Below are 13,650 nucleotides of genomic sequence, written 5' to 3'. Positions count from 1 at the left end.
CTGAGTTTTGCAGTGAACCACGGTTTGTCATTGTTGTAATTTAGTTGAGTCTTGGTAGGAATACACATATCCTCACAGAAACTGATATATGATGTTACGGTCTCTGTGAGATCGGTGGCAGCAGCTTCAAAAACACTCCAATCAGTGAGGTCAAAACAAGATTGTAAATCCTGCTCTGCTTCATTAGTCCATCTTTTTACAGTCCTTAATACAGGTTTGGCTGATTTTAGTTTCTGCCTGTAGGTCGGTATAAGATGAACCAGAAGGTGATCAGAACGTCCCAAAGCTGCTCGTGGAACAGAGTGAAATGCATCCTTTATTGTTGTGTAACAGTGATCCAATATATTATTGTCTCTTGTGGGACAAGTAACATGCTGTCTGTATTTTGGCAGTTCACGGGAGAGATTGGCTTTATTAAAGTCCCCAAGAATGATTAAAACAGAGTCTGGGTGTTGTTGTTCTGTCTCTGTGATCTGCTCAGCGAGTTTCTGTAAAGCTGAGCTCACGTGCGCTTGAGGAGGGATGTAAACACTAACCAGAATGAACGAATGAAACTCCCGCGGCGAATAGAACGGCTTGCAGTTAATGAAGAGCGTTTCGAGATTTGAGCAGCACGTCTTCTTTAACACAGTTACATCTGTACACCACCGTTCATTGATGTAAAAGCATGTCCCGCCGCCGTCCATGCTTTTACGTCGTGATTCTGCGTCACGATCCGCTCTAAACAGCTGAAAGTCCGGCAGATGGAGCGCGCTGTCCGGTATGGTGTCATTCAGCCAAGTTTCCGTGAAACACGGAGCAGCAGAGTGGGAGAAATCTTTATTTGTCCGAGAGAGCAGAAGCAGTTCGTCCGTTTTGTTGGGTAGAGAGCGGAGATTTGCCAGATGGATGCTAGGCAACGGCGTTCGAAATCCGCGTTTTCTGAGTCTCACGAGCGCTCCCGCTCGCTTTCCCCGCCTGCGCATCCTCTTGAAGCGTGTGATCAGGGCAGCCGCTCCGCCGACAAGAATGTCCAGCAAAACATCAGAATAGTCGAAAACCGGTGAAATATCGGGAGATATGTGTTGCCGAATATCCAGCAATTCGTCCCTGGTGAAACTGATTGCAGGAATATAACTAAAGACAGGACAAACTAACAAAAACACAAAAACAACTGCAGAGCACGTCACGGAGGCAGCCATCCTGTATCGGCGCCACTCAGAGGCATGAAGGCATGAACTCACAACTGGCATGAAGATAACGCACGAGCTCAGTCCGCACGTAGAGATGGAGGCGGCAAAGAAGACTGCATGGGGAGTAACCGTCGCTGTTTTTGGTAAAACATGATTTTGACGAAATCAAGTTTTGTTTTATAGAAAACTCTTTTTAAAAAATGTCAAAGACTTCATTAAGTTTTGTTTTATAGAAAACTCTTTTTAAAAGATTTTCGTTTTGTATAAATTGTATCTTAATTTTGATCAATGTTTTATCAATCAGTTGCCCGTATTTAATACATAAGAAGCAAGACAATGTATTAATTGGCTCCGGCACGATCACTAGCATTGCAAGTCTTGGTCACTTGCACTGCGGTCTTGGGTGACGGGATGGGTGGGCTTATAATATTAGACTTAGTAGCTATAATAAAAGATAATGAATTTCAAACCTTAACTAAACACATTTTTATTCAAAGATCAGCAGTCTGTCATTAGTCTGCCGCAAAAAAACATTAAAATCATGAACTCAAATGTCATTGTAAATAAACAACAAAAAAAACCCAATGGCTGTTGTAACAGTGCGTAAATCAGACCTTTCTGTAACGTTAACGCTAATAAGTTTAAACGAAAATAACGAAATAATTGTGTAATGGAGTATTTTTCGGTACACAGAGCCACGAACTGTCAATCACTTCTGTACGCGTGCATCACTGTCCTCCTCGCAGCTGCAGCTACTTGCCCTCTCTTCAATCAAGCTTTCAAACAATAAGGGGACACAAAGGTCGTATTGTCTTTGTGCATATAGATAAATTTGATAAATGAATATCTAAATTCGTGCCTATAGCCGCAAACGGTATTTTTTTAGAACTTATAGAAAAAAGATGCTGCAGCCAATGAGCAGGCGGGGGCTGGTTGCAGGACGACTCAACCTCCGCAGACAGTTTTTAATGTTTATCAGACAATAACTACTCAAGATTTTGCTCAAGTATAATTTTCGGGGACAATTAGGGCCAGATTCGGGACGTCTGGTCTCTCCGCTTTACAAGATCTGATCGGAACAAACCCGAGCCTCAATGTCTGCTGACCTTGCAGAAAAATACAAATAGACATAAGCAGACTAGACTATTTTAGTAAAAATTATGAGCTTACTGACGATTTTTTTATAATTCTTGACAAAATTATAATATATTAAGTTTAGTTTTTTTTTTTTTTTTTTTTGCCTAGTTAGTTTTGCCTATACGTTCCTATGGCCCAATGACGCTACGATGAGCATTTACTACTTTTTAAAAATGCGGATCAGGAAGCGGGTCGGGTACAGTATTTTATTTTTATTTTTTTGTGGTCCAAGTTGGGTTAGTTGAAAACGTCGGTCGGGTGCGGGTTATTAATACATTGACCCGCGCATCACTGGTGGATAGGGAGCGGTTTCGGACACATCACATGTCGGAGTTAAGGGGAATGAGGAAGCTGACAAACTGGCAAAGGAGTCATTGAAAGATCCTGAGATCAATATAAGAGTACAGATGAGTAAAGCTGAAATTAAGGGGCTGATTGGGACTGAAGTGAAAAAGAGGTGGCAGAGGGTATAGGACAATGAAATAAGAGGAAGACATCTGTATAGTATATAAAGAAATGTGGGGGTGGAAAGAACTGTTAATAACAGGAAAAGGGATTTGATAATGACAAGATTACGTATTGGGCATACAACACTAAATCAAAGTTTATATAAAATAGGTAAACATGAAACTGGTAATTGCGAAAAATGTGGATATCCAGAAACAGTAAATCATATATTACTAGAATGTAAAGCATACAATAGAGAAAGACTTGAATTAGTCCAGGCACTAAAGGATAGGGGTGTAAGAAATTATTCACTTAAGGAAATATTAGGAGAATGAACAAATTATATAATACACGTGAAATTATTAACATTTTTAAAGGATACAGAACTGGTAAAAAAAAAATATTAATTATTAATAATACATTTTTGATTTATTTATTTAATTTTTCTTTCTTTTTTTTGCACCAAGGTGCTCCATACTCCAATCCAGTAGGTGGCGGACAATGTTGGTTTGCCTACAAGGTTGGTACCTTTAGTTGGTTTGCCAACTGCCATTAAAACAACATATTTCAACGATATTTCTTTGAAAATGGACGCTATCGACAACTATAACTCAAATCTCTCATGTAAACAAAGGAGGGTCTTTCGTTTTTGATTAAAAAGTGGGATGCATCTTGAAGAGTGGGCCCTTACCTTGAAATGTGTGCTGGTGTTTCTTGGAATATATAGTGAATGTAATCCATTACCAAATAAAATTACCAAAAAAAAAAAATTTGAAGCCAATATTTTAATTTTTGGGAAACTATCTCTTTAATTATTTTTTATTAATATGGCTTTTTTTTTCAGATCTATTATTAATATGTAAATATTAGGGCTGGGCAATATCTAAAAAATATATATATATCCAGTTATTGTCAAAATGTTTACGATATTCCATATATATATGTTTGCATATGTTTTTTAGTTAATAACAGGTCTTTCAACTGTCTGCGGTTTTAAGAGAAGCTCTGTGGCATGAAACTATGTTCCTACTGATACTAAAAACCCTCTTAGATGGGGAGCTGGTTGCTGAAGAACATAGCTATTTCTCATACAGTATATAAATATATACAGTTCAGACCAAAAGTTTGGACACACCTTCTCATTCAAAGAGTTTTCTTTATTTTCAGAGTCACACTGAAGGCATCAAAACTATGAATTAACACATGTGGAATTATATACATAACAAAAAAGTGTGAAACAACTGAAAATATGTCATATTGTAGGTTCTTCAAAGTAGCCATCTTTTGCTTTGATTACTGCTTTGCACACTCTTGGCATTCTCTTGATGAGCTTCAAGAGGTAGTCACCTGAAATGGTTTTCACTTCACAGGTGTGCCCAGTCAGGTTTAATAAGTGTGATTTCTTGCCTTATAAATGGGGTTGGGACCATCAGTTGTGTTGTGCAGAAGTAAGGTGGATACACAGCGGATAGTTCTACTGAATAGACTGTTAGAATTTGTATTATGGCAAGAAAAAAGCAGCTAAGTACAGGAAAACGAGTGGCCATCATTACTTTAAGAAATGAAGGTCAGTCAGTCCGAAAAATTGGGAAAACTTTGAAAGTGTCCCCAAGTGCAGTCATAAAAACCATCAAGCGCTACAAAGAAACTGGCTCACATGCGGACCGCCCCAGGAAAGGAAGACCAAGAGTCACCTCAGCTGTGAAGCAAAAGTTCATCCGAGTCACCAGCCTCAGAAATCGCAGGTTAACAGCAGTTCAGATTAGAGACCAGGTCAAAAGCACACGGAGTTCTAGCAGCAGACACCTCTCTAAAACAACTGTTAAGAGGAGACCGTGTGAATCAGGCCTTCATGGTAGAATATCTGCTAGGAAACCACTGCTAAAGAAAGGTAACAAGCAGAAGAGACTTGTTTGGGCTAAAGAACACAAGGAATGGACATTAGACCAGTGGAAATCTGTGCTTTGGTCTGATGAGTCCAAATTTGAGATCTTTGGTTCCAACCACCGTGTCTTTGTGCGACGCAGAAAAGGTGAACGGATGGACTCTACATGCCTGGTTCCCACCGTGAAGCATGGAGGAGGAGGTGTGATGGTTTGGGGGTGCTTTGCTGGTGACTCTGTTGGGGATTTATTCAAAATTGAAGACGTACTGAACCAGCATGGCTACCACAGCATCTTGCAGCGGCATGCTATTCCATCCGGTTTGCGTTTAGTTGGACCATTTATTTTTCAACAGGACAATGACCCCAAACACACCTCCAGGCTGTGTAAGTGTTATTTGACCAATAAGGAATGTGATGGGGTGCTGCGCCAGATGACCTGGCCTCCACAGTCACCGGACCTGAACCCAATCGAGATGGTTTAGGGGTGAGCTGGACCGCAGACAGATGGCAAAAGGGCCAACAAGTGCTAAGCATCTCTCGGGGAACTCCTTCAAGACTGTTGGAAGACCATTTCAGATGACTACCTCTTGAAGCTAATCAAGAGAATGCCAAGAGTGTGCAAACAAGTAATCAAAGCAAAAAGTTGGCTACTTTGAAGAACCTAGAATATGACATATTTTCAGTTGTTTCACACTTTTTTATGTATATAATTCCACATGTGTTAATTCAAAGTTTTGATGCCTTCAGTGTGAATCTACAATTTTCATAGTCATGAAAATAAAGAAAACTCTTTGAATGAGAAGGTGTGTCCAAATATTTGGTCTGTACTGTATATAAATGAATATTGTTACGTTAGCAGGGAGCTTGATTGACAGTAGGGTAGGGATGTTATGGTATGAAAATTTATTATCTCGATTATAGTGACCAAAATTATCAAGGTTATCAGTATTATGGTATTGTAAAAAAAATTACCTATACATAAATCACTTCACCAAGGTTTATATTTAGAAATCAACAAAAAACAAAATCACATTTTGTTTGCTTAATCAATAAAACAATAACATTACCAATGATATACAGATTTTAAATGACAACTTGACTGACAACAGTTTAATAGCATTAGTGATCGACCGATATTGATTATTTTTTATTAATATTGTTGCCGAAAACGATACCAATTATTTGCATGTTAATGTGCCAGATAACGGATATGCAGAACCGATATGTATTAACTGTTATAAAGTAAATAAATGATTGAGTGAAAAAAGAACATACATAACATTTTTGTGTTAATTTTTTTCTTTATATTACAACAATAAAAAAAACATTTTATTTATAAAAAGCATCAACAGCAACAACACTAATATAAGCAAAATAAATGTAGAATTTCTAATGTTTTCAAATGGAGAAAATAAAGGACAGGAGTCATATAAACTTTTTAAACTATTGTTTTAGTAGGTTTATAAGCTGTTTAATAGCTACAGAGTCAAGAATGATTCATTGTATAATGTTAATTCTAGGGGTGACCCCAAATAGTCGACGATTCGATGCTTCGATTCGAGGAGCCTGATTCGACTACCAGTCTCACAGTCGAATATTCGCGGGCTGTTATGATTATGGCATTCTGACTATATGTGCATATATTAACTCATGCAAAGTTACGTCTTTATTGGGAGAGGATCTTGATGGATTATTTGCGTGAATCTGACTTCACGAGACTAACGATGAGCATAGACATCAAAAAGATAATTAAATTCAGCAATTTTATTTCCAAATATGCGCTTATTCATGGATGCATTTTAATAATAAATGTAATAATAAATTTAGTTCTTCAGCTCAACATGATCATAACCTTCAAGACATTAATGTGTTTTGGAGACAGAATGGCAGCAAGAATGTGTTTGATATAATCAAGGGTAAAGAATCAGTAGAGAAACAGGATCCACGATACAAGAACAGAACATTCCCTGAAGAGTATAAGAGAGGAAACTTCAACATCAGACTCACTGCTCTCAATCACGCTGATGCAGGAAGATACACCTGTTTCATCACACACTCATCTGAATATCAGACTGTGGAGCTGATCATCAAAGGTGTGTAGTAATGGTTGATTGATATATTAATTTTTAAAAAAGGTCACTAGTAATGTTCTGTTCAGTCTGAATGCTGCTGTATAAACATTCAGACAGTTCTGTTGCATTTGTCACATTGCAGTAATCTTTTTTTCTTTCTTTCTTTCTTTCTTTCTTTCTTTCTCTATTTCTTTCTTTCTTTCTTTGCAGAGCCAACAACAGGAAGTGGACCTATATCAGCTGATCAAGAAACCCAAAAACCAGGAACAGATGGGGTGACATCGTCGTCTTTGCTCTGGGTTTACATCATAGCACCTGTAGTAATATTAATATTGATAATGATCATAGCCTGTTTCCTCTATAGAAATACAATTAAAGATGCTTTATTCTCTCCTGTCACGACTGAAAATAAAGAACAGACAGAAATAAATGTGTAAAAGTTTCAAAAGTAATAGTTACAGCTTTCAGTGTTTCATTCTGGTATCAGAGACTGTTTTGTGCTTTTATATTCTTGCTGTTTGCACATCGTTGCTCTTATTGTATAACAATTCAATTCAATTCAAGTTTATTTGTATAGCGCTTTTTACAATACAAATCGTTACAAAGCAACTTTACAGAAAATTATGTTTCTACAATATTTAGTAGTAGCTAGTAGTTTGTGCACGTTTGACAGGATTTTAGAAAAATAAAAATAATAATAATAATAATACAAGACGTAGTCAGCTAGATGATGAACTATCAATATTATTAATTAATAGTAATTATAGGATGCAGTCACACATGTAGCAATAATTGTTAGTTCTGTTTGTTGATTCAAGGTTAGCATCATCTGGGGTCCTCTGAGGGTCAGCATCATCTCTTCTCAGGTGTTCTGGATCCAGACTGGAGCTTGTGTAAATCCTAGTTACCACGGGATGTAAATCCCGTGGCAAAACATAGAAACAAAATAGAGACATCATTAGCATAGCTGCTGATCCAACAAAGTAAAATTAGTTTAACCCAAGCTAAAGAATAAAAATGCAGATGCAACTACACTCACAATTTAAGAGATACATTATTTGAATGCTTGGCGTTTTTAATCTAGATTTAAACAGAGAGAGTGTGTCTGAACCCCGAACATTATCAGGAAGGCTATTCCAGAGTTTGGGAGCCAAATGTGAAAAAGCTCTACCTCCTTTAGTGGACTTTGCTATCCTAGAAACTACCAAAAGTCCAGCGTTTTGTGACCTTAGGGTGCGTGATGGGTTGTAGCGTGATAGAAGGCTAGTTAGGTACGCAGGAGCTAAACCATTTAGGGCCTTATAGGTAAGTAATGATAATTTGTATCTGATACGGAACTTAATAGGTAGCCAGTGCAGAGACTGTAAAATAGGGGTAATATGATCATATTTTCTTGACCTGGTAAGGACTCTAGCTGCTGCATTTTGGACGACCTGTAGCTTGTTTATTGACGAAGCAGGACAACCACCTAGAAGTCCATTACAATAGTCCAGTCTAGAGGTCATGAAAGCATGAACTAGCTTTTCTGCATCAGAAACAGATAACATGTTTCGTAGCTTGGCAATGTTTCTAAGATGGAAGAATGCGGTTTTTGTAACATTGGAAATATGATTTTCAAAAGACAAATTGCTGTCCAATATAACACCCAGATTTCTGACTGTAGAGGAAGTAGCAGTACATCCGTCTAGTTGCAGATTGTAATCTACAAGATTCTGTGTGGTGTTTTTTGGTCCAATAATTAATATCTCTGTCTTATCCGAATTTAATTGGAGAAAATTATTTGTCATCCAATCTTTTACATTTTTAACACACTCTGTTAGCTTAGATAATTGGGAAGTTTCATCTGGTCTCGTTGAAATATATAGCTGAGTATCATCAGCATAACAGTGGAAGCTAATTCCGTATTTTCTAATAATATTACCAAGGGGCAACATGTATATTGAAAATAGAGGGGGACCTAGGACGGATCCTTGTGGCACTCCATATTTTACTGATGATAAATGAGATGACACCCCATTTAAGTAAACAAAATGGTAGCGATCGGACAGGTAGGATCTAAACCATCTTAGAGCCTGCCCTTGAATACCTGTATAGTTTTGTAATCGATCTATGAGTATGTCATGATCTATGGTGTCGAATGCAGCACTAAGATCAAGTAAGACTAGAAATGAGATGCAGCCTTGATCTGACGCAAGAAGCAGGTCATTTGTAATTTTAACAAGTGCAGTTTCTGTGCTATGGTGGGGCCTAAAACCTGACTGAAATTCTTCATACAGATCATTTTTATGCAGGAAGGTGCTCAATTGAGCAGACACAACTTTTTCTAAAATTTTAGACATAAATGGAAGATTTGAAATAGGCCTATAATTTGCCAGTACACTAGGATCTAGTTTTGGTTTCTTAATAAGAGGCTTGATAACCGCCAGCTTGAATGGTTTTGGGACGTGACCTAAAGATAACGACGAGTTAATGATATTGAGAAGCGGTTCTTCGGCTACAGGTAACAGCTCTTTTAGTAATTTAGTGGGTACAGGATCTAATAAACATGTTGTTGGTTTAGATACAGTGATAAGTTTATTTAGCTCTTCCTGTCCTATATTTGTAAAGCACTGCAGTTTATCTTTGGGTGCGATGGATGAAACTGAAGTGTTAGGCGCTGTAGAATCTATATTCGCTATTGTATTTCTAATGTTATCTATTTTATCAGTGAAGAAATTCATAAAGTCATTACTATTTAACGTTGGTGGAATATTTGAATCAGGTGGCGTCTGGTAATTTGTTCATTTAGCCACTGTGCTAAATAAAAACCTTGGATTGTTTTGGTTATTTTCAATGAGTTTGTGTATATGCTCTGCCCTAGCAGTTTTTAGAGCCTGTCTATACCTGGACATACTGTTTTTCCATGCAATTCTAAAAACTTCCAAGTTAGTTTTTCTCCATTTGCGTTCAAGACTACGAGTTACTTTCTTGAGAGAGTGAGTATTACTGTTATACCATGGCACAGTACGTTTTTCTCTAACCTTTTTCAATTTGATGGGGGCAACAGCTTCTAATGTATTAGAGAAAATAGTGCCCATGTTGTCAGTAATTTCGTCTAATTCATGTGTATTTTTGGGTACAAATAGCAGTTGAGATAGATCAGGCAGGTTATTTGCGAATCTGTCTTTGGTGGCTGGAACAATAGTTCTGCCCAGACGGTAACGCTGAGACATATAGTTAATATCAGTTATACGCAGCATGCACGATACAAGGAAATGGTCTGTAATATCATCACATTGGGGTACAATATCTATAGCAGTAAGATCGATTCCATGCGATATAATTAGATCTAGTGTATGATTAAAACGATGAGTGGGCCCGGTGACATTTTGCTTGACTCCAAAGGAGTTTATTAGGTCAGTAAACGCAAGTCCTAATGTATCATTTGCATTATCAACGTGAATATTAAAATCTCCCATGATTAGCGCCTTATCAACTGTAACTAGAAGGTCTGAGAGGAAATCTGCAAATTCTTTTAGGAATTCTGTATACGGCCCTGGTGGTCTATACACAGTAGCCAGAGCAAGAGATACATTAGACTTCTTTTGCATGTCTGACAGTGTAACATTTAGCAGAAGTATTTCAAAAGAGTTAAACCTGTATCCTGTTTTCTGGGTAACATTGAGAATATCACTATATATTGTTGCAACACCTCCTCCATGACCAGTCTGACAGGGCTCATGCTTATAACAGTAGTTTGGTGGAGTAGACTCATTTAGACCAAAATAATCATTTGGTTTTAGCCAGGTTTCAGTCAAGCAGAGTACATCAAAACTATTTTCTGTGATCATTTCATTTACAATAACTGCTTTGGGTGTGAGTGATCTAATATTTATGAGCCCAAACTTTAAAAATTGTTTTTGTTCATTTACTTTACATTTTTCTGGTTTAATTACGATAAGATTTTTTCTAGATCCTACATTATATTTTGACCTCACTATTCGGGGAACAGACACAGTCTTAATAGTTTTTACAGCACAAGTACTTTTATCATTTAAGCGGGTGGAACAAAACTCATCATAATAGTTATTAGAGAATTGTCTTACTAGTCACATGGAGCGAAGTGTCCTGGAGATGTTGTCAGAGAGCTGCTCCGCTCCAATTCTGCTGGGGTGTAATCCATCAGCGCGAAACAGCCTAGGACGCTCCCAGAAAAGATTCCAGTTATTAACAAATAGCAGTTTCTGTTCTTTACACCATGACAACAGCCATTCATTTAAAGCAAAAAGTCTACTGAACCTTTCGTGTCCTCGTCGATACGTGGGCAGTGGTCCTGACACGACGATCGTCGCCGCGGGCGTCGTGCTGCGAACCGTCTCGATCAGGCTGCTGAAGTCCCTCTTCAGCGTCTCCGTCTGCCGCAGCGTGGTGTCGTTAACCCCGGCGTGAAGCACGACCGCTCTGGGGCTCTCGTCGACCTTCAGGATCGCGGGTATCTGCGCAGAAACATCGAGAACACGAGCACCAGGCAAACAATGAGTGTGCACTTTACCTTCGGCTAACGTAGCACTTACGTGTCGGACGATGGAGTCTCCGATGATCACAGCGTCGCGTCCTGTCTCGCGGAGGGGAGCGAAGCGGTTCCGGATGGAGATGTCGAAGGCAGGAGGGGGAGAAGTCGTCGCCCGGGACCCGGCTCGCGTCCTCCGCTGTGGATGCACCCAGGGTCCGTGGTGTCCCGGCGTCGCAGTGAAGGACATCTGGGAAGATCGCGTCCTGGGTGCACCGGGCCTGTGCAGAGAAACACACGGAGTAGACGTGGTGGGACTGTTAGCAGATCGCTGTATACTTACCCCGGACTTGTGAGCGTCAGCCCGGGATGATTCCAGCGCGGTTCTCCGCTCTCTCAGCTGGGCCTGCCTCACCTCCAGGTCGCGAATCTGCTTTCCCACGGCCTCGAGCTCGAGCTGCACAGAGTGGAGACATTCATCCGCCATTAAAGCAAGTAACAGTGAGTACAGCAGTGGTAATGTGTGTGAATAGAGTATTAGCAATGCTAGCGCAACCACGCCGCTGATGCTAACGGGCTAAAAGCTAATAGCGGACCCGGGAGATCAAAATAAAACTAGTGATAGCGAGGCGCTCTGATTGTTTTTGTTGTAGAATACAATAGAGGATATATTCACACGTTATATAAACGGAAACGATGATGTATAAAATTGATTTTTGGGTTAAAAATAGTCAATGAAAAGAATATAGTGACGGAGCTCAAACGCAGTACAGCCGCCAACAACAAACAGACCAGTCAATAGCTTTTCATAACAGAATGAAACAGGGATCTCCTTTAAAAGTTGATGGATGACTGATTCTGATAATGTGCTAGTGCCTTAACAATTTTGTTTCTGTTCCACAAGTTTTCTTTTCTTTGTTGTGTTTGCATTTTGTATTATTTATAATTATTTAATTAAAAATCTGAATAATTAATTATTGATCCATAAAGTTTGCTGAATATTAACATAAGTATGATACTCAAGTGTTCCACTTTATATTCAGGCTCATTGTACTGTACAAATTGTATTTACCTGTGGTTTTCTCTCTCTCTCTCTCTCTCACACACAAATACACACACATACTGTACACACGCCATGGCACCACTGACTCTTGTCAGCCTTGTTTGGCTGCTTTGTGTTATGTTGACATTAAAACTAACAAAGCTATTGACTGGTGCTTATTTAGGTGTCATTAAAAAAAAGAAACACTACATTACAAAATCTGAAGCTTAATACAATATTATACATTTAAAATAAATTAAACTAAACAATAGTTATATCATTTGGCTTTGAGCTTCCTTTCATCCGCTGCACTGGAAAAACTATATTTTGGATTCTGATCCTTTCTCTGAATGACGTCTCATAGTTCTGCTGTCAGTGAGTCTTTAAAATGATACCACAAGTTTATCGTCACTATAAGAGCAGAGCAACAATGCAGAGATTCCAGTCCCATCCAGAGAGAGAGAGGGATAGAGAGAGCGAAACAAGTTAGTTAAAACTACAGGGAAATACAATCTGCCTTTTCCATTGATTTTCCATTCTAATGTTATTAACATCACCAACAGATGCAGCTGATAGCACAGAATTACAGCACTGACTCTCTTCTGAAAATAATAGTTTACTATTTTCTACAGTAAGAAATTACCAGTATTGTATTTTTTTCTGCTTCATAGTTCTTCTTTTTTTTTTTTTATCCTGACAGACTGTTCAAATAATGCATTTATATCTGACAGTCAAAAGGATTTTAAGACTTCAGTTCACAGAAACCAGATGAGAGGGTCAAAGTATTGTTCTTTTGGAATGGCAGCTCGCAATGCTTTTATAATAATATAACAATTTTGAAGTGCTTTATCAATAATTGAAAACTGTTAACTGAAATTAATCAAACAGTGAAGATGTAATAAGGTATCATTGAAACTGTTCAAAAGCTGTTTATTCTGAATGTTCTCCCATTCCTGCTGTCATTCTGTCTTTAATAATCTACAGTCGTGGACAAAAGTTTTGAGAATTACATAAATATTGGAAATTGGAAAAGTTGCTGCTTAAGTTTTTATAATAGCAATTTGCATATACTCCAGAGTGTTATGAAGAGTGGTCAGATGAATTGCATAGAGCCATGAATAAAGAATGGTACCAAAACACCCTCCAACAGCAACTTCTTCCAACAATCCAACAACAGTTTGGGTGGACAAACAAAAACCCACTAATTCTGACAAACTCCAAGAAGTGATTATGAAAGAATGGATTGCTATCAGTCAGGATTTGGCCCAGAAGTTGATTGAGAGCATGCCCAGTCGAATTGCAGAGGTCCTGAAAAAGAAGGGCCAACACTGCAAATACTGACTCTTTGCATAAATGTCATGTAATTGTCGATAAAAGCCTTTGAAACGTATGAAGTGCTTGTAATT

This window comes from Carassius carassius, chromosome 16, assembly GCF_963082965.1.
Source record: "Carassius carassius chromosome 16, fCarCar2.1, whole genome shotgun sequence".
NCBI classification, from domain to species: Eukaryota; Metazoa; Chordata; class Actinopteri; order Cypriniformes; family Cyprinidae; genus Carassius; species Carassius carassius.
Note: the sequence above shows the minus strand (reverse complement) of the source record.